Genomic DNA, 18,621 nt, shown 5'->3' on the forward strand with positions numbered 1-18,621 from the left:
TCATAAAATCGCCTTCTTAATTACTTAAATACCATAAATATCAAACTGAAAGTCTGTGTCACATCACAAAAATCCGAACAAGGACCCGAGCCTAAACACAGGGGTCCTGCTGTTTGTATGAGGGGGCCTGAGCTGAAGCCCTTGCATTGCCTTCGGAAAGCAAGTCTGCAATAATTGAACCAAGAGATGGGGGGTGGTGGTTAAATAGTTTAATTTAGGCACACCAATCGTGATGTGAGTTGATTCAGTGGACTCTGTCTTTACACGTCCGATTGAAAGTAAAAGGATCTTTGATTGAAAATTTTAATGATATTACAAACAGCATACAAAAATGAAACTTGGAAGCTTGTTAAGTGTCCCTAGCCAGCCATCTCTTTCGAAATCCATGCATTTTTCAAGAACTTCATTCCCTACCATGGCCCCTTTCTAAGTGGTTTCCAACTCCACTTTCATCCATTTTTAGATTCCCTGGACGTGCCTTTCCTTTTCAAAATTCTAATTAGAATATACAATAATTGTTTATGAATTTGACAAATGATTGTTACAATATAATTACACCGATAAGTAAAGATGAGTGTAACGGTAGATTCATCATATTCACATTTCACTTAATAAAAAGTATATTATTTTTTTATCGCGAATTTTATATGTTGTATGATATGTTGTACCAATCATGGAGAATGGATCCGAATCATATATGAAATGTGTGTACATAGCCTTGTGTATAGTTATTCATATAATTGTAACCCCACCTAGTCCTTAAGCCCTTTGTTTTACACTCGATCCAAATCTAAATAACCAATAAGGCAGGTTTATTCAAGAGTTTGTGAGCAATGGCTAAGCTTTTCTAGATACAGATCTCAATAAGATAAGAAATATACACAACTTGGATATGGGGTTTTGCTTTTACTTATTTTCAATTTTTGACATTTGAGTTTATGTCGGCCGGTGATAGAAACTTGTAAAGTAATCCCTTTAACTCCATAACTTAATGCAGTACTGCAATTATTATTTGTTTGGCATTTCCTTAACAATTATTACCAAAATCTGATTAAAAAAGGATGTTGCACACTGAACACAGTGCTGTGGTATCTGTTTGTTATGCAAGAACATGGGGCACATCTTTCTTGGATGTGTTGTATATCTATCTCTGTTGGATGTATTAACATGCTTATAATAATAGAATTTAATTGCAAAGCTACTGCCTAACCCTATAAATAATTTGTCGTCTGAAAAAAGGTTGCATCTAGATCCAGCATCCGGGATAAAGGAAACAACATTTGATTATATATATGAAACAAAAAGACCAACGGAAATTTAGACCTATATATAATTCCATGGTTTTTGTTTAAGAATTTATAGTTTCTAAGTCATGGGTTCGATTCTAACTTCTCTCGAGAAAACTTTTTGAATAGACATAAATTTATTAGGTTCTAAATCATTGTTGTATAGCTATTACCGACACATTTGGTATATCTATATTTTTTATGAGCATAAACTCCCTCTGAATAGTATGTAATAGTGCAGGAACTCTACAACCCAAAAGGGGGTCTAAGCCTCCAACTGGTTAGGTTAAAATTCACATTAATGCAGCTTGCCGCCTTGACTCAGAGTTCAGTGGAGTTGGATGTGTAGTACGGAATGATAAAAGTGAATTTCTTCGAGCAAGGGCCAGTATTGTTCGAAAGCGGGGGCAAGCTCGTGAAGGAGAAGCAGCAAGTCTCAAGGAAGCACTCTCATGGATTAAAGACGGGAGAACTATTAAATGCATTTTTGAGTTCGGATGCCATATTACTAGGGGATGCGTTTCAAAGACATAGAGGAAAATCTATATTTGACACTCTTGTGTACTGTGGAAGATTGTCGGGAGATGCTTAAACATTTTCACCAAGTGTTAATTGTATGAGTTGAGCCCATTTGCTAGGACTGTGTATTTTGGAGTGGCATCAATATCATAGTAATTTTATTAAGGGTAATAGGCTAAAACATAATCAAACTGACCCAAAACTTGCAACGGGGTTACTGAACTCAAAAAGTTTGCAATCGAGTAAGTGAACTAATATAAACTTGCAATTAACTAACTGAATTGTTAAAAAGTTGCAATTAAATTATTGAACTGATGATCAACTTGCACTTCGGTAATCAAAGTCAAAAAATTATAAAATAACACATATTTTCATTTATATACATTTATTTACTCAATTAAATTAATAATTTAGTTTTTAATATTAAAAATAACAATTGAAATCAAATTTGTATTTACCGAAAATCATAAAAATGAAAATCGTGTTTTAAATATTATATTATAGTATTCACGATTAGATTTAGGCCATGTTTGGAAGTTAGTTTTTTGATATAAAATTAGCTTATGGTATTAAATTAGATATTTGATCAAATGAAAAGGATAATATTGGTGCTTGGTAGTTAGCTGATTGAAATGGCTTTTTGGTCCCAATAAGCTAATTTTGAAAAAGGTCCTTGGAGGAGTTTTTTCAATTAGATGATTGGCATGTGTGTAATTGAAGTACAAACAGCTAATTCAAACATCTATCCACCAAATACTTTCTTTAAAACAGCTAAATTGAATTAGATATTCAAAATAACTTACCCAATCAGCTAGTTAAAACAGTTACTTCAAAGTTACAGCTAACAACTAATTCCCAAACATGGCGTTAGAGAGATTGAAAGAGAAGAGAGGTGGAGAGAGGAGAGAGTTTGAGAAATTTTGCAAGTTTATTTTTATTTAGTCCCATTTGCAAGTTTATTTTTATTCAATAACCCTAGTCACAAGTTTTTATTAATCTAGTAATGTAAATGCAAGTTGTGGTTGAGTTCAGTTTTGTAAGTTGCAAGTTCAGTTTTTATTATGTTAGTGATGTTAACGGTAGTCACCTAAATATAAGTTTTAATTTCTTGAGTTATGTAAATGCAAGCTTTTTGACTTCAGTAACCCAATTGCAAGTTTTAGGTCACTTCGATTATGTTTTAGCCTATTACCCCAATTTTATTATTACTCGTCACCTTATTTTGGAGGAGATACTAATAATAATAATAATAATAATAATAATAATAATAATAACAACAACAACAACAACAACAATGGAATTATATACAAAAATTCTATTAACTAGAAATTGAGAATAAAATATACTAGAAATCTATAATAGAAACTAAAAATATATAAAATAATTCACCAACTCCAGTTTCATTAATTATCAAATAAATATTATATCATAAAAAAATAAAGGGAGAACCTTACGACAGATGATCGATTAATTGACAAATAACAAGTTATCTAACAAAAATGAAGTTATACAAAACCCTTTTTTAATTATCATGCATGTCGATTTCGACGTAAGTTAATCAAATATCAAATTAAAATTGTAATTAATATGATAATAATGAAATAATCAATTAAGAGTTTATTAATTTTTGAGAATAAAAGCCGAGAATATAACATCATTTACCAAAAATTTTAATTAATTTAGTAATTTAATTAAAATAATAATAATATTAATGATGATGATGATGATGATGATGATGAGGACGACGACGACGACGATGATGATGACGACGAAGATGATGATGATGATGGTGGTGGTAGAATTCATGTACTAGGATGTTAGGTCACACACACTGTAGAAGGAGGTTTAATACAGTTTTTATCACAATCAAATCGAATATAAGAACACAAGTAACAAAAAATAAATTTTATTCAACATAATAAACTCTGTTACAATATGGAACTGTCATCTCTCAGTGATGAACAAATTATCACGAGAGCGGCTAGGGTTACAATAAATAATAACTTCGATTATGATAACACATATAGTGTAAACCCTATGTCTGTGTTTATATACTACACAGTTACAAGATAATCTCTAATTGATATTGAATATGATTCTGTATCCTAAAATATATCGATTAGATATCTTCTTTTTCAAGTCTTCTATTTTCCATAGAAATCTTCTCCATGCATATCTCTTCTTTATTTAATCTTGATCTTATTTTCTTTCAATCAGCCTTTTCTTAACTGTTCGTCCTCCCGCACTTAAGTTCTGATATCCATCTTCTGATAATTATCTCCTGATAATTTAAGTACTGATATCCTTAAGTTCCGACTTCCAGTAAGTGCTGATTTCAGTAAGTACTGATATTTCCTGTTTATTAAGATCTGAAAACTAAACATGAAACACATTAGACATGACATCTCAAATATATCTAACAATCTCCCCCAACTTGTAAATTAGCATAATATACAAGTTCAATATATATTTGATGATGTCAAAAATATTAAGTACAAATGCACATGAGAATTTGACTAAAAAACTACAACTTACAGTCCTTAAAACTTTACCATCTTTAACTTCTGATAACAGCTTCAGTCCGTATACACATCAGAATTTATGCAGTTGTAGATCTTTGACTTGTCTTCAATTACTGATCTCTTTGATATCACGAGTTGTTCTGAGATAATTCCTTAAAAGACTTCTCTCAGCATATTCAAGTTCATTGACCATCCTCCTTTTAGCATTCTTCAATTCAACTGTATCTTCACCAATTTGAAAGATAGCAGCCCTGAGATTATTTATTCTAGCTTTCCTTATGTCCTGATCTAGTCTGATCAAATATGCCTTGTCAGACTCAAGATTGAATTCCACAGCCTTATAACCCAGAAAGGTAGTTATAATCTTAGCAGAGTTAGGCTTCATCTTGACAATATCACCTTTGTGATCTCTGTACTTTGGACAGTATGTGCTGTCAGACTTTACAGAATAAAGCTTCTTCTGTCTTTGAATTTGAGTCTTCAAATAATTTGCAGCACTATCTGTTAATCTGTTCTTCACTTGAAGTAAGAATAGAACATGTTCCAGTTCCTCAAAATACTTTAGTGGTATAGCATTCTGCCTAATATGGTATACCCTTCCATCTGTCATAAAATATAACAAGATTTGTTCTTTCAAGAAGGTATGGTAAACCATCTGTACAGATTCAAGTTGATTCAAGCTGATTCAATCTTTTAGGAGTTGCTCCAACACCTGGTTCACTTAAAGAAGTTGGATCATTGGTTGTATTCTGTATTCTTCTTTCATCAGCAATACCCAATCCAGATTTATCTCTTGCTTCTTTTCCTGTAACCACTCTTGCTTCAAAACCACTTGTTGTAGTCTTCAAAGGTTGATTTTGTTTAGCTTTGGTGAATCCTGGTAGGAGTAACTTTGAAGGTTTAACATGAGCAATGTCAAAGGTTTCCTTTTCCTTATCTTCTGATATCAAGCCAACTTGAGCTATGTCAGAGGTTGCTTGCTTCAGTGTCATATCAGAACTTACTATATCTTGACTCTGAACAACATGAGCCATGTCAGAGGTTGTTTGAGAAATCTTCCTTTTTATCAGAGTAAGATTAGCATCTTCATCAGATATTTCTTCATCCACAAATGGCACATAAACCTTCACAGGTTCATCAACTTTTTCCTTGCCCTTAGACCTTGGATCTATCTCCACTTGTGATTTGGCTTTAGTTGCCTCAGGATTTGTCCTTTCTTTTATCACAATGCATTTAGCCTTAAGAAGTTTCTTTTCAAAAACAGAAGCTTCAGATTTGGAGTTGACTTTTTCTAACTTAAGTCTAGCTTCTTCTTCCTTTAGACTCTCAAAGTCCGTTCCTGGATTTTCTTTCAGAAATAACTGTCTTGAAATTTCCTCATCAAGTTCCAGATGTTCATCAGAACTTATCCTTTTACCAGTGTCAGAACTTATTCTTCTCCCAGTATCAGAACTTGTTCTTTGACTTGTAGTTCCAGCTTTGCTTGATGAAAAACCTTTACCTTGACCATGACCTCCACCCATTCCAGAGTTTCCCTGGTCATCTTTTTCATCATCATTTCCCTTCAGTGTCTTAACAATTTTGTATTTGGACTTAATTACTTTCTCCCCCTTTTTGGCATCAGTAGGTAAAAGAAGAGAGAGAAGCAATTCCACTGAGGATTGGATCTCATTGAGTTAATTTTGATGAGAAGCTTGATTCTTCAAAATTTCATCAATCTGAGCCTATTGCTTCTCCTGAGTTTTCTCAACGTACTCAACTCTATCAAAGGTAGGTTTGAAAAACCTTTTCTTGTCCAGCTTAACAAGCATATCTTGCTGATTTAAGGATTCTTGAATCTTATCTACCTTGGCCTGAGTTACAGATTGTTGACCTTGAAGGTGCCTTGTACTTACAGTAACTCTGAGCTGTGTCTTGAAATCATCATTGACTAACATCTCATCAGCTTTGGTCAAGTGATCAGCAAGTATGGTTGAAGAAGGAACAAAATCAACTTTATTCCATTCCTTTGTCCACTCCTGTCCTCTAGGAGTTTCACTCCAAGGTACTGGTGCATCTCCTCTAACAAACTTTTTAACAAGATCAGCTTTTGAAGGAGCTTGTGGAGGTGCATGTCCAGATGGACCAGCTGCATCAGCATCTGCAGTGGCAGCAGCTTCACCAGTAACTTCATCATTATCAGCATCAAAACTTACAGAGTCAGCATCCTCTGATAAAAGAACAGTATGAGAAGCTATTGAGGCTTCAATATCATCCTCTAAGTGCTGATCTCCAACTAAGTTCTGATCAACATCCATATTCTGATGCTCACCTAAAATCTGATCTTCAGTATCTAGATGCAGAGAAGGTGTTGTTGGCAATTCTAGAATAAAATTAGCATCAAGAATTGGTGTTGTTAGTGGAGTGATCTGAGTTGGTGGAGCTTCTAAGTACAAAACCTCAGGTACAATCAGATTATGAATATCAATCTCAGCACTAGTACCTGGATCATCAGTATGTACTTGTTCAATTACAGGAGACACAGGAGGTGTAGGTACTTGCTCTGAAATATTCCCTTGTTCTTGAATAGGAGATTTTTGAGCTGATTCAGCAGTAGGAAGTAATTCAATTACTATAGGTTCTGTTGGGATCAGAGATTCCTGACCCCCTTCCTTAGCTGCTTCTTCCAGAGTTTCTTCAGAGTGTGATGATACACTGACAGCCCTCCTGGCTCTTTGCTTTTTAAGTCTCTTTGCAGAACTAGAGACTTTGGGAGCTTCATCATCAGAATTTAGCTTTCTAAGCCTTTTTAGGGGCCTACAACTCCCAATTTCAGTATCCTTCTGAGAAGAGACCTTCTCAGCTTCTACAACAACAGGTTCTGATATTGGAACTTGTTCCTCACTGTCTGACTCATCTCTCAGAACAATCCTCCTTCTCTTCTGTTGTGCTGATGGTGAAGGTTGAGATGTCTGTGATGGTTTTAAATATGTACTGATGGAGGGTTGAGTAGGTTGAGGTTGAGAAGTTTGAGGTGTAGTGGTGGTATGTTCTGATAGCTGTTGTGGTGGCTGGAATATGCTGGTGGGTTGAACATCTGGGTAAACAGATGTGTAGGTTTGAGGATCAGCATTTACTAGTATCTATTTTACAGACTGAGGTATCTGTAAAGGTCTAACCACTTGTTTCTTATTGTCAGCATTTAACAAATCATTAAAAGCCCTTTTTGCAAGCTTAAAGGGTGGAATTAAATCAGTGCTAGATTGGGGTTCATCAGCACAACAAAAATTATATATAAGCTGACAGAATCTAGCAAAATATACTACATTCCTATCCTCTGTCATCAGATCCCCTATGAAACCTAGCACTGCACTTGCAAAATCAAAGTGAGTTTGATGAATAAGAGCATAACCGATTTGCTGACTCATGATGGGAATAACATCAAAGTTGGAGCACTTATTGGCGAATGCCTTAGTGATACAATCGAAGAAAAAACTCCATTCCTTCCTGATATTTGCTCTTTTCAATTGTCCAAGCTTTCCCAAACTTTTCTCATAGCCCAAACTGGCAATGAGCTGCTGTAGAACAGGGTCCTCAACTGTTGAGAATGTACATCCTTCTGGTAAGTGAAGAGCTTTACGAACTGCTCCAGGAGTATCCACATGCTCAACATCATTTACTTCAAATACTATGCTTGGAGTACCAGTAGCACCACCATCATCAAAATGCCCAGTCCGCCAAAACGTCAGTACTTGTTGGCTTGAAATAGTTTGAGGTTGGGTCAAAGCATACCCAATCTCACTATTTGCTAAGAAATCTTGCACAAAGTGCAAATCTGATGGAGCTTCAGCCTTGTTCAAGATTGCAGCATAGTTGTTTTGTAATAACCCCAATTTTTGGAATTTTTGAAACCCTGATGAATAGTAACTTTTGCTGATGATGCTGACCAAGGAAAATTATCAGACTACACTATATAGGAGTACTGTTATGGAAATTCTAAGATCATATTAGTATTTCATAAAGTAAATAAGTGTATGTAAAGATCGTCATAGCCCAGATTCGAACACTTTGATTTTTCCCGAAAATTCACCAGATACCGAAAGAATTGAGTACAAGGTAACATGATTAAAAGGATTTTAATTCAAGGATTATAAGAGGGGATTATAAAAGGAATATAAAATATTGAGAAAGGTTTAGGGGAACCCAAGTAATAAGATCCCGGGTATGATCCCTCAAACGATAAACGAGAACGAAAGTTAAGCGAACAGTATAACAGATCAGCGATCATTAGCCAAGTAATTAGGAGTTAATCAAAGGGGTTAGTGGATAATAATGTCATCACACCAACAAGAGGAAGACAAGTGTAACAAGATGACATAAGTAGATGACATAAGCATGACCAAATGGGAAGGGTTGGTTGGTTGATTGTGAGCCGCACAATTTTTACCATGGTAAAAGGTTAATTAACAAACAAAAAGGAAGCGACCAAGCAAACACATTCATTTCTCCCCCCCCCCCATCTCCTTGCTCACGGTTTTTTTGAAGAAAAACAAGAAGAAAAATTTCAAAACCCAAGCTCCACTCAATCATAATTCAAGAGGTTTGTTTCCTTAGATTCTATATTTCATAACTAAGAAGAGCAAGTAGTTTGAGTGCTTGAATCCAAGGTTTGCTAGCTCAAATAAATCATTTTAGTTTAGGGTGAATAGTAACTTTCAAGAACAAATTTTTGATTCTTGATTTTATTTATAAGATCAAGGTAGCTTAAGCATAGATTAAGGCTTCCATGGGCATTCCAAGGATCTTTCATGGATTAAAAGCTTCAAGGAAGGTTTAAAACTTCAAACCCTAGTTTTACTTTGAATATTTAGGAGTGGTTTTGATTAATATAGTTCATGAGAAGCATGATGCTTGTGTCTTTAAAGTTTGGTTGGGTTTGCAGTGATTGGATTTTAATTGAGGTGTTGATGATTGTTAATGGAGGAGTAGTAGTTTAAATGTTTAAGCATGAATTTAACCTTGTTTGATTTAGTAGTTTGGTTGAATTTGAAGATAGTATGATATTGGATTAAATTGAGATTCTTGGGCTTATTATGACTGAAATCAGTAGCATTGATGTGTATCTTGAGTTGTTGTTGATTGGTAGTTGGATTGATATGATTAGGAATGGTAAAATTTGGGAAATCGCGTAAACATAGCCGTCGTAATGCCCGATTTACCTTAGACTGTTTTGTTCTTAACTTCAGCCCCGTGAACTCACTGTTAGATTCTGACCATTGCCAAGTTTAGATAGTTCATGTTACGAGCTTCGGTTTGATGTGTGGTTCTCTTGAATCTGATGTACGGTTTAGGAGAAACGACCGTTTTAAGTAACGGCATTTCGTGAACGAACCACTACCCCTCACCTTACTTTGAAACCTTGGTTAAGGCCCTTAAATGACTAACTGGAGTATGAAACAATTATGTAAAGTGGATTAGGCAGTTGTTAGAGTACTCGCGAAAGAATCGCCTTAAAATTCTTAATGGTTAATTTATTAAAAATGATGGAGCTGAGGGTACTCGAATGACTTATGTGATTCGTTAAGCATAGAAGTGACCATAAGCGAACGTTAGGGTTCAATTGGTTAAAGTCTAGTTTCTTAAACGACCGGGGTTTAATTTTGACTTATGTTGTTGTTCATAGGTTATCGGACCCACTCTAAGCTTAAGTCTATCCGGGAACACTCAGGCAAGTTTTCTACCCGTTATACTGTTATTGTGATGTATATATGTTTATGCATTATCTTGTGATAAGTGCATAATTGTTATTTGAAAATCTTGCGAATATTGGAGCATGTGATATGGTATATATGCATGTCTGTTTCGTAATCTTGATATCTAATTGTTGATTCAATTGCTTATAAACTGCATAATACCTATGCTAGAGATAAGCAGTAGTTGCGTATACCCTTAGTATAGGGGACCCAAAGGTGAACATTTTCTAAACCGGGAGTCGATGTTCCCGATTATATTATATATATATATATAGAAATAGTTTCCAAAACTATTAATCGAATAAGGTTTATTCGCTAACTTTATTTTATTTAATGAATATTATTTTGAATATTCATTCGAGGACTTATGACTCCGCTTATTTTATTTAATGAATATTATTTTGAATATTTATTCGAGGACTTATGACTCCGCTTATTTATTAAATAATATTCTTTATTTTATTAAAGAATGATGTTTTGATAATCAAACTTATTTTCGATTATTCAAATAAAGATCGTACTTTCGTATAAGTATATCTTTGGTTATTTAATATTCATTTCAAGTATGAGTTTTAAAACTTGTACTTCAAATTATTTTTATAAAGATTATCCTTATGAAAATATTATTTAAATAATAATATTCAGATATTTTCTAATATATCGGGACTGATTTATTTCATTAAATCAGCATTACTCTAAACATTCTTAAAAATGTTTTCGAGTCTTCAAAATGATTTTTAAAAGTTAGAGCGGATCCCAAAACTCATTTTATATTTAAGATCTTCCTTTCAAAGGGGATTTAAATACTCGCTCAAAACCTGAGGGATCCGGCTCTGTGGTGTATTTTATATTCACAACGAGGTTGTTGTTTTGAGAAAACATCTTGATTACTTGCCCAACATTCGGGAAGTAAGTCCATCTATTTGAGTCGGCATAAGCAACATGGGCTCAGTGGGCGTCCATGAAAGTGTAAGTGGCTCAGTGGGAGTCCATCAAGGCGTAAGTGGCTGAGTGGCAGTCCAGCATAGGTCCTAATGCGGCCAGGGTGATGACCAGTGGGGAATTTGTCCATCTACTAGTAGAAAAGGTTACTTATTGGTATCTTTGCCTGATCAGCACGATATCAGGTTTATGCCAAGGTTTTCTCCTTTCCAAATTCATTGGATATTACAACTCTGTTTATAATTTTCATAACAGAGGTTTTCAAGGAGTGTTTGAAATGTATATATATAGGTGTATATATATCGGGACTTAATGAAGTATCTCGTAACTGTATTATTTATAATGATATTTCAAGGATTGAATCTATTCAAATCTTATCTTTTAGTCTCATCTATGTGGTGAACTTTTGAAACGGATTATACCTTGAACGGTGGTAATTCAAGTAGTATTCGGAAAAGATATAAGTATATTGGAGTATCTCGTAACTTCACCCTTTTTAACTTATATCTGGTTGATGAATCTTATACATGACATAGATTTTCAGAAAAATGTTGAGACAGGGTTAGATATATGAGATCACCTTGCAACGATATTTTTATACAGCTATAAACTGGAACTCTGCCTATATTATGCATGGCAGAGGATTTCAAAGATTTTGAAAAGTATATATACATATATACTAAATATTTTGCGACTTGGTCGCATTAAGAGGTAAAACTTGGTTCAATTCTTCTTGACCAAGACTTTCATGAGTGCTATGAGATTGCTCATATATTGTTAATCATTATACATATTATTTTGGTGGGCTTGTTGCTCACCCTTGCTTTCTTCTTTCATCACACAACAACAAATAGACAAGATGAACAGGACCAAGCTCCCAATTCGTGAGCGGATAGGAAACGTTCCGCAGTTTCCTATAGGCGTTGATGTCGCCGTAGCTGAGGTAGGAACTACCAATAGGCTAGGTTTTCAACTATTGATGTACCAGACTTATGTATATTATGAATTGTAATAATGGCAAAGAATATGTAAAATTATTCAGAAACCCTTTTGAGGTGTAATGACTTATAATTGTGGAATAAAATGACTTGTGTAATTTTTGGTATTCATCTCTGAGACTATAACTTGTGGTGTGTGTGTATATTGTGGGGTCACAGTACGCAGTAGTTGGTTGACTTTTAAGATTAAGTATTGATAAGGGAAATGGAACTCATGACAACCCGAATCCCCGACCCCGGATTTGGGGGTGTTACATGTTTGGTACAAACTTAGCTCCATCAACAATTAAATCCTTGGGTGCCATGAGAAATAAGTGAAAAATAAAATTGCCTGTAAGGTGTTTGATAAAATGTCTGTAGAGAAACCGTCAGAAAAAGTGAGAGAGAATAAGAAAAGAGAGAGAGTAGAATAAAAATGAAAATAATAGATTTAAAAAAATTTTATCTCTTTTACTTAGACACCCCACGTGACAGCAGTTAATAAGGAGTGGAACAGACCTTTACACCTGTCAGACATGCAGCAGTTAAGGCAAAAGTTAATGGGCACGGTAAATAAGCAATTATTACTTTGCACGTTCAGTTTAAAAAAACTGTTCCCACTAAATAAATAATTATTACTGCTTTATCTCTCATAAACCAATATTCTGGAAAATATGACCATTCAAGTAATGACCAAAAATTAACCAAGTAAATAAATACTACCACGTCAGAACTTGATTATTATCAGAATTTAAAAGTCATCAGAATATGGCTTCTTAACTCGAAAAGTGAATGTTTATTCCTGTAATTCTTCACACAAATACTGATATGGGTACTTCAGAACTTAATCATCAGAACTTCCATCAGAACTTGTCCTCGGAATTTATGCAACTAACACTTAAACTGTTCATCCAAAATAACATTTATCACCACAGTAATTTTCATCATTCATATGGAGTGTATGTGTGTGCATTAGGCTAAATATCAGACAAAGAGTAAAGTCTGATTCACTTCAGAATATCATAGAAATAAGGCATAACTAAGAACTTTGCTTAAAATCTGTCATTATTCTGAAGTCTCCTATAGAATGAGTTCATGCATGAGTCCACCTCAACTGTTTTGTGCTCATTTTATACATCTTTTGAAATTCTATTTTACAGTGGCTTCTCAGTGTAAGTGAGTCACGACTGCTTATCAGAATTTATGTTGTTATCAGAGTATTTCTCCAATAATCATAGAGTGTGAAAAGTCACCAAGAAAATTTTATTTTGCTTTTCTAATGCATATTACTTAATACCAGCAATGCACTTGGGTCTTCCCTTCCACGTTTTTACTCTAGATCTCAAAGGAGTACCTGATTTTTTATTTCTTTTCTTTTTCTTTTGATAAGTGAGGCTTATCAACACTTAGTACATCCTCTAGATTTACTAACATCAGAACTTAACAGATAAAAAGCACTATTCTAGTTTTTGACTTAGTAATAAGATACACAAAGTAAATTAACTAAGCTCAATATCAGAATTTGCTTGTGTTAAAAGATTTCCACATAAATAATTACTTCAAACATGGGATCTTTAGTATATTAAAGACTACTAGGTCAGCATCTAGCACAATTATCCTCATTAGATTGAATAGTCACAGAAACAGTCATATCACTATCAGAGTTTAGAAATTCACATCAGACAACAATCAGACTTAGAAAATTTCTAATTAAGCACATAATACATAAAGATAGTAATATCTGTAAATACTGATCATAAAGTCTAATGTATCAGAACATAAACTAAGCAGATTTAGAGAAAGAACCTAAAACCATTCCAAGTTCATTTACCAATCTTGTAAAAGTAGCTTCACACAGTGGTTTTGTGAAGATATCTGCTAGTTGTTGATCTGTTGAAACAAAATGCAATTCCACTATACCTTCATCCACATGTTCCCTTATGAAGTGGTACCTAATGCTGATGTGCTTTGTCATTGAGTATTGAACTAGATTACCTGTCATAGCAATAGCACTTTGATTATCACAGTAAATAGGAATTATAGAATATTCTAACCCATAATCCAGTAACTGATTCTTCATCCAAAGAATCTGTGCACAACAGCTTCCTGCAGTAATGTATTCTGCTTCTGCAGTTGATGTGGAAATTGACTTATGTTTCTTGCTAAACCAAGAAACTAATCTGCCTCCAAGAAATTGGCAGCTTCCACTTGTGCTTTTCCTGTCAATTTTGCATCCTACAAAATCTGCATCTGAGTAACCTATTAGCTTAAAGTCTGATTCTCTAGGATACCACAATCCCAAGTCAGCTGAACCCTTAAGGTACTTGAAAATTCTTTTCACAGCTGTTAAGTGAGGTTCTCTTGGAACTACTTGAAATCTTGCACAAAGACAGGTAGCATACATGATATCAGGTCTACTTGCAGTTAGATAGATTAATGAGCCAATCATACCTCTGTAATCGATAATATCTACTGATGTACCAGTATCCTTATCCAATTTTGTTGCAGTGGCCATAGGAGTGGATGCAATTGAACAATCTTGCATTCTAAATTTCTTCAACAAATTTTTGGTGTACTTAGATTGACAAATAAAAGTTCCTTCTTCATTCTGCTTGACTTGAAGGCCCAGAAAATAGCTAAGTTCTCCCATCATACTCATTTGATATCTTGACTGCATTAGTTTGGCAAACCTTTTACAAAGTCTGTCATTTGTAGAACCAAAAATGATATCATCAACATATATCTGCACCAAAAGTAAGTACTTTCCATGGTTGAGATAAAACAGTTTTTGTCAATAGTCCCTCTATTAAATCCACTTTCCAGAAGAAACTGAGCTACTGTCTCATACCATGCTCTTGGAGCTTGCTCAACGCCATAAAGTGTTTTGTCAAGTCTGTAGACATGATTAGGAAATTTTAAATCTACAAAACCTGGAGGTTGTTCAACATATACTTCCTCTTTCAGTTCTCCATTGAGAAAAGCACTTTTCACATCCATTTGAAAGACTGTAAACTTTTTGTGAGCAACATAAGCCAAAAATATCCTTATGGCTTCCAATCTAGCAACTAGTGCAAATGTTTCATCATAATCAATTCCCTCATATTGAGAATATCCTTTTGCAACCAGCCTTGCTTTATTCCTTGTAATTATGCCATCACCATCAATTTTGTTTCTGAACACTGATAAGTGGCATTTTATACCACTTAGAACATCTTATAATGGCTTGAATTGGTGTCTTGAAATCAAGTATTTTGTGTATTTGATGCGTTTTTCTAGTGTTTGTGCATTTCAGGGTATTAATTACATTTCGGGAGAGATTTCATCAATAATAAGCCTTGGCATGTGTTTAGCATTGCAAGTGGGAAGATAGGAGCAGATTGTAGCGAAGAAACGGAAGAAAAATAGATCAGTTTCCAGTAAGGGGCTGAGCGACCGCTCAGGAAGCTGAGCGCCCGCTCAGGAAGCTGAGCGCCCGCTCAGGAATGCTGAGCGGTCGCGCAGGGTCAGATTTTCAGAATTAATATTTTAGACTCCTATTTATGTTTGACTTTTAACTTCTGAGTTAGTTGGGCTTTATGGGACTCCTATATAAGTAGATTTCAGAGACGTTTCACAAAGGTTAGATCATAGTATTAATCGAGGAGCAAGGAGATAAGGAAGAAGACCGTTTTAGCATACCGCAATGAAGATGAAGCATATTTTCTTATGATTCTTTATTTCGTTGTAACGTTGGATGCTATTTTTCTTTACTTTGAACCTATTTACTCTTGTGATGTACTCTGGTTTAATATAAGTAGTTTTAGTTATTATTCTTGTGTGTTATTATCATGTTTTCATATGAACCCATAATGACGATGAGTGCTATCATGGGCTAATCGTGATCATGGGGTCGTAACGGATTTACTATAGAATTCTTTAGTTAGTTGTTTAATACCTTAATGTGTGAAGATTGTATGATATCTAGTATTGGTTGTGCATATTCGTCTTATGTGCGTCGCGAATATATAAGATAGGGTGTTAATCTCTTGTGAAGTGACGGTGGATCTTGAGATTTAGAACTTGCCATGCTAGCATAGGTTCATGTAAGAGTATGCATGATTAGTGGGTAACTCTAACCATTTTATTCGCCCTGTGTAATAAAAAGGAATAACTTGTGCTTAAATCGTTATGTTGTCAATTTTTGTAGACATATAGGGACTCAACATAATTGATTTCTATTCAACTTCTATCTTAATTGTGGATGCTTGGTAGAATGGTATTAGTACAATGAAAGTTGGCTTTTATCAGTTTCGTGTTATTTGGTTAATATTATCACTGTTGCATGCTGAGGGTAATAATAATGACTATTGAAGGAAGTAGTAATGAAGTTGTGATCTCATGAGTGCTTTAATATTGTTAATTCAAGTGTTAATTAAGTGCTTAATTCTAGTAGTTAATTGTAGTTAATAATTAGTTAATCAAATCTAAGTGTTATTGTCTTAACATTGAGAAGTAGTCATACACTGGTGAGTGAGTATAATTGAATATAATTAGTCTGAGTCTCTGTGGGAACGAACTAGAAAGTATTATATATTACTTGCGAACGCGTATACTTGCGTGTGTTATTAGCGCATTTTTTCGCCCTAACAAGTTTTTGGCGCCGTTGCTGGGGACTCCGCGTATTTGTTTAGTTTATGTACTTACCATCATTGGTCATTAGGACTCAGTGATTAAGACGTGTTATTTATTATTTCCGGTTGTGTTTTAGGTGCTTTAGCAAACGTTTATGCAAACACGTTCTCGTACTCGCAAGAGGACTTTAGATACGGCTGAGGAGACAGATAAAGTTCTTGATATTCCGGAGAAGATAGATTTTGAAGATTCGGATTCTGGATGTGAGCAGAAAGAGCCAGTAACCATGGGTGATCGTTTAGTTCCGGCAGATCCAGCTCTTATGGACTTTTCTCGGCCCAAAATTGATGACATTCAGTCTAGCATTCTTCATCCGTCTATTCAGGCTAATACCTTTGAAATCAAGTCGGGCACTATTCACATGGTGCATAATTCTGTTTCTTTCGGAGGTGCTGTGACTGAAGACCCCAACATGCACATAAGGAATTTTGTCGAGATCTGCAGTACTTTCAAATATAATGGTGTGACTGATGAGGCTATCAAGCTGAGGCTTTTCCCATTCTCTCTGAGGGATAAAGCTAAGGACTGGTTACATACTGAACCAGCTGGGTCTATCACTACTTGGCAAGATCTTGCGCAAAAGTTTCTGGTGAAGTTTTATCCAATGGCGAAGACTGCGGCTATGAGGAGTGTTATTACTCATTTTGCGCAGCAACCTACAGAATCTATGTGCGAAGCTTGGGATCGCTACAAAGAGATGTTGGGAAAGTATCCACTTCATGGAATGCCTGATTGGATGTAGATCACTTGTTTCTATAATGGTTTGGGGGCCCAATCTCGGCCCATGCTCGATGCAGCAGCTGGAGGCGCCTTGTGGGCCAAAAGCTATACTGAGGCTTATAATCTTATTGAGACTATGGTTGCAAATGAGCATCAAAACCCAACTCAAAGGATGATGCCTGGGAAGGTAGCAGATATTCTGGAAGTCGATGCAGCTATAGCTATTGCAGCGCAGCTCCAAGCGTTGTCTATGAAGGTCGACTCTCTAGCCACCTATGGGGTCAATCAGATAGCTATGGTCTGTGAGCTCTGTGCAGATTCTCATGCTACGGATCAGTGTTCTCTTGTTAATGAATATGTGTAGTATGTGAACAATTATCAGCGACAGCAGCAGCCTGTGCCAGCTACGTATCATCCGAACAACAGAAATCATCCAAATTTCAGCTGGAGTAATAATCAAAATGTTATTCAACAACCATATCAGCAAGGCGTAAGTATACAGTTCAATCCACCTGGATTCCAGCAACCACAGCATTATGCTCAAAGGCAATCATATCCTCAACAAGGAGGTGCAGCTCCACCCTCTAGTGCTGATTTTGAGGAACTTAAGCTATTGTGCAAAAGTCAGGCGGTTTCTATCAAGATCTTGGAAAATTAAATCGGTCAAATAGCTAATGCAGTGCTCAATCGTCAACCTGTACACTTCCCAGTGATACTGAAGTGCCAGGCAGGAAGGAAGCTAAAGAGCAAGTCAAGGCTATTACCTTAATGTCTGGAAAAGTTGCTGATGCTGAAAAAGCGAAAGAAGGAGAAGCTGAAGCTGGCGATGAAGAAGCTAAACAAAAGGAGGAAGAGGAGGAACCAAGGAAGACTACTATTGAACACACTCTGCCTGAGGGTAATACAGGGGAGAAACACTTCTATCCTCCACCACATTTCCCTAAGAGATTGCAACAACAAAAGCTGGATAAGCAGTTTGGTAAGTTTCTGGAGGTGTTCAAGAAACTTCACATCAACATACCTTTCGCTGAGGCTCTGGAGCAAATGCCTAGTTATGCAAAATTTATGAAGAGTATTCTTTCAAGGAAGGTGAAACTGGATGATCTTGAGACCGTTTCTCTAACGGAAGAATGCAGTGCTGTGCTGCAATAAAAGTTACCTCCAAAGCTTAAAGATCCAGGTAGCTTCACCATTCCTTGCACCATTGGCAAGTTGTCTTTTGACAAGTTCCTGTGTGATTTGGGAGCAAGCA

The 18,621-nt window shown here is 35.4% G+C and overlaps 1 non-coding gene across 1 annotated transcript; it reads right to left on the minus strand.

Moving 5' to 3' along the window:
* Positions 1-17,268: 17,268 nt before the first annotated feature.
* LOC141716054 (small nucleolar RNA R71) lies at positions 17,269-17,375 on the minus strand. The gene has a single exon (XR_012572787.1). It is a non-coding gene; the product is annotated as a small nucleolar RNA R71 (small nucleolar RNA).
* Between the last annotated feature and the right edge of the window lie 1,246 nt (positions 17,376-18,621).

The sequence above is a fragment of the Apium graveolens genome, chromosome 3 (genome assembly GCF_009905375.1).
Source record: "Apium graveolens cultivar Ventura chromosome 3, ASM990537v1, whole genome shotgun sequence".
Classification (NCBI taxonomy): domain Eukaryota; kingdom Viridiplantae; phylum Streptophyta; class Magnoliopsida; order Apiales; family Apiaceae; genus Apium; species Apium graveolens.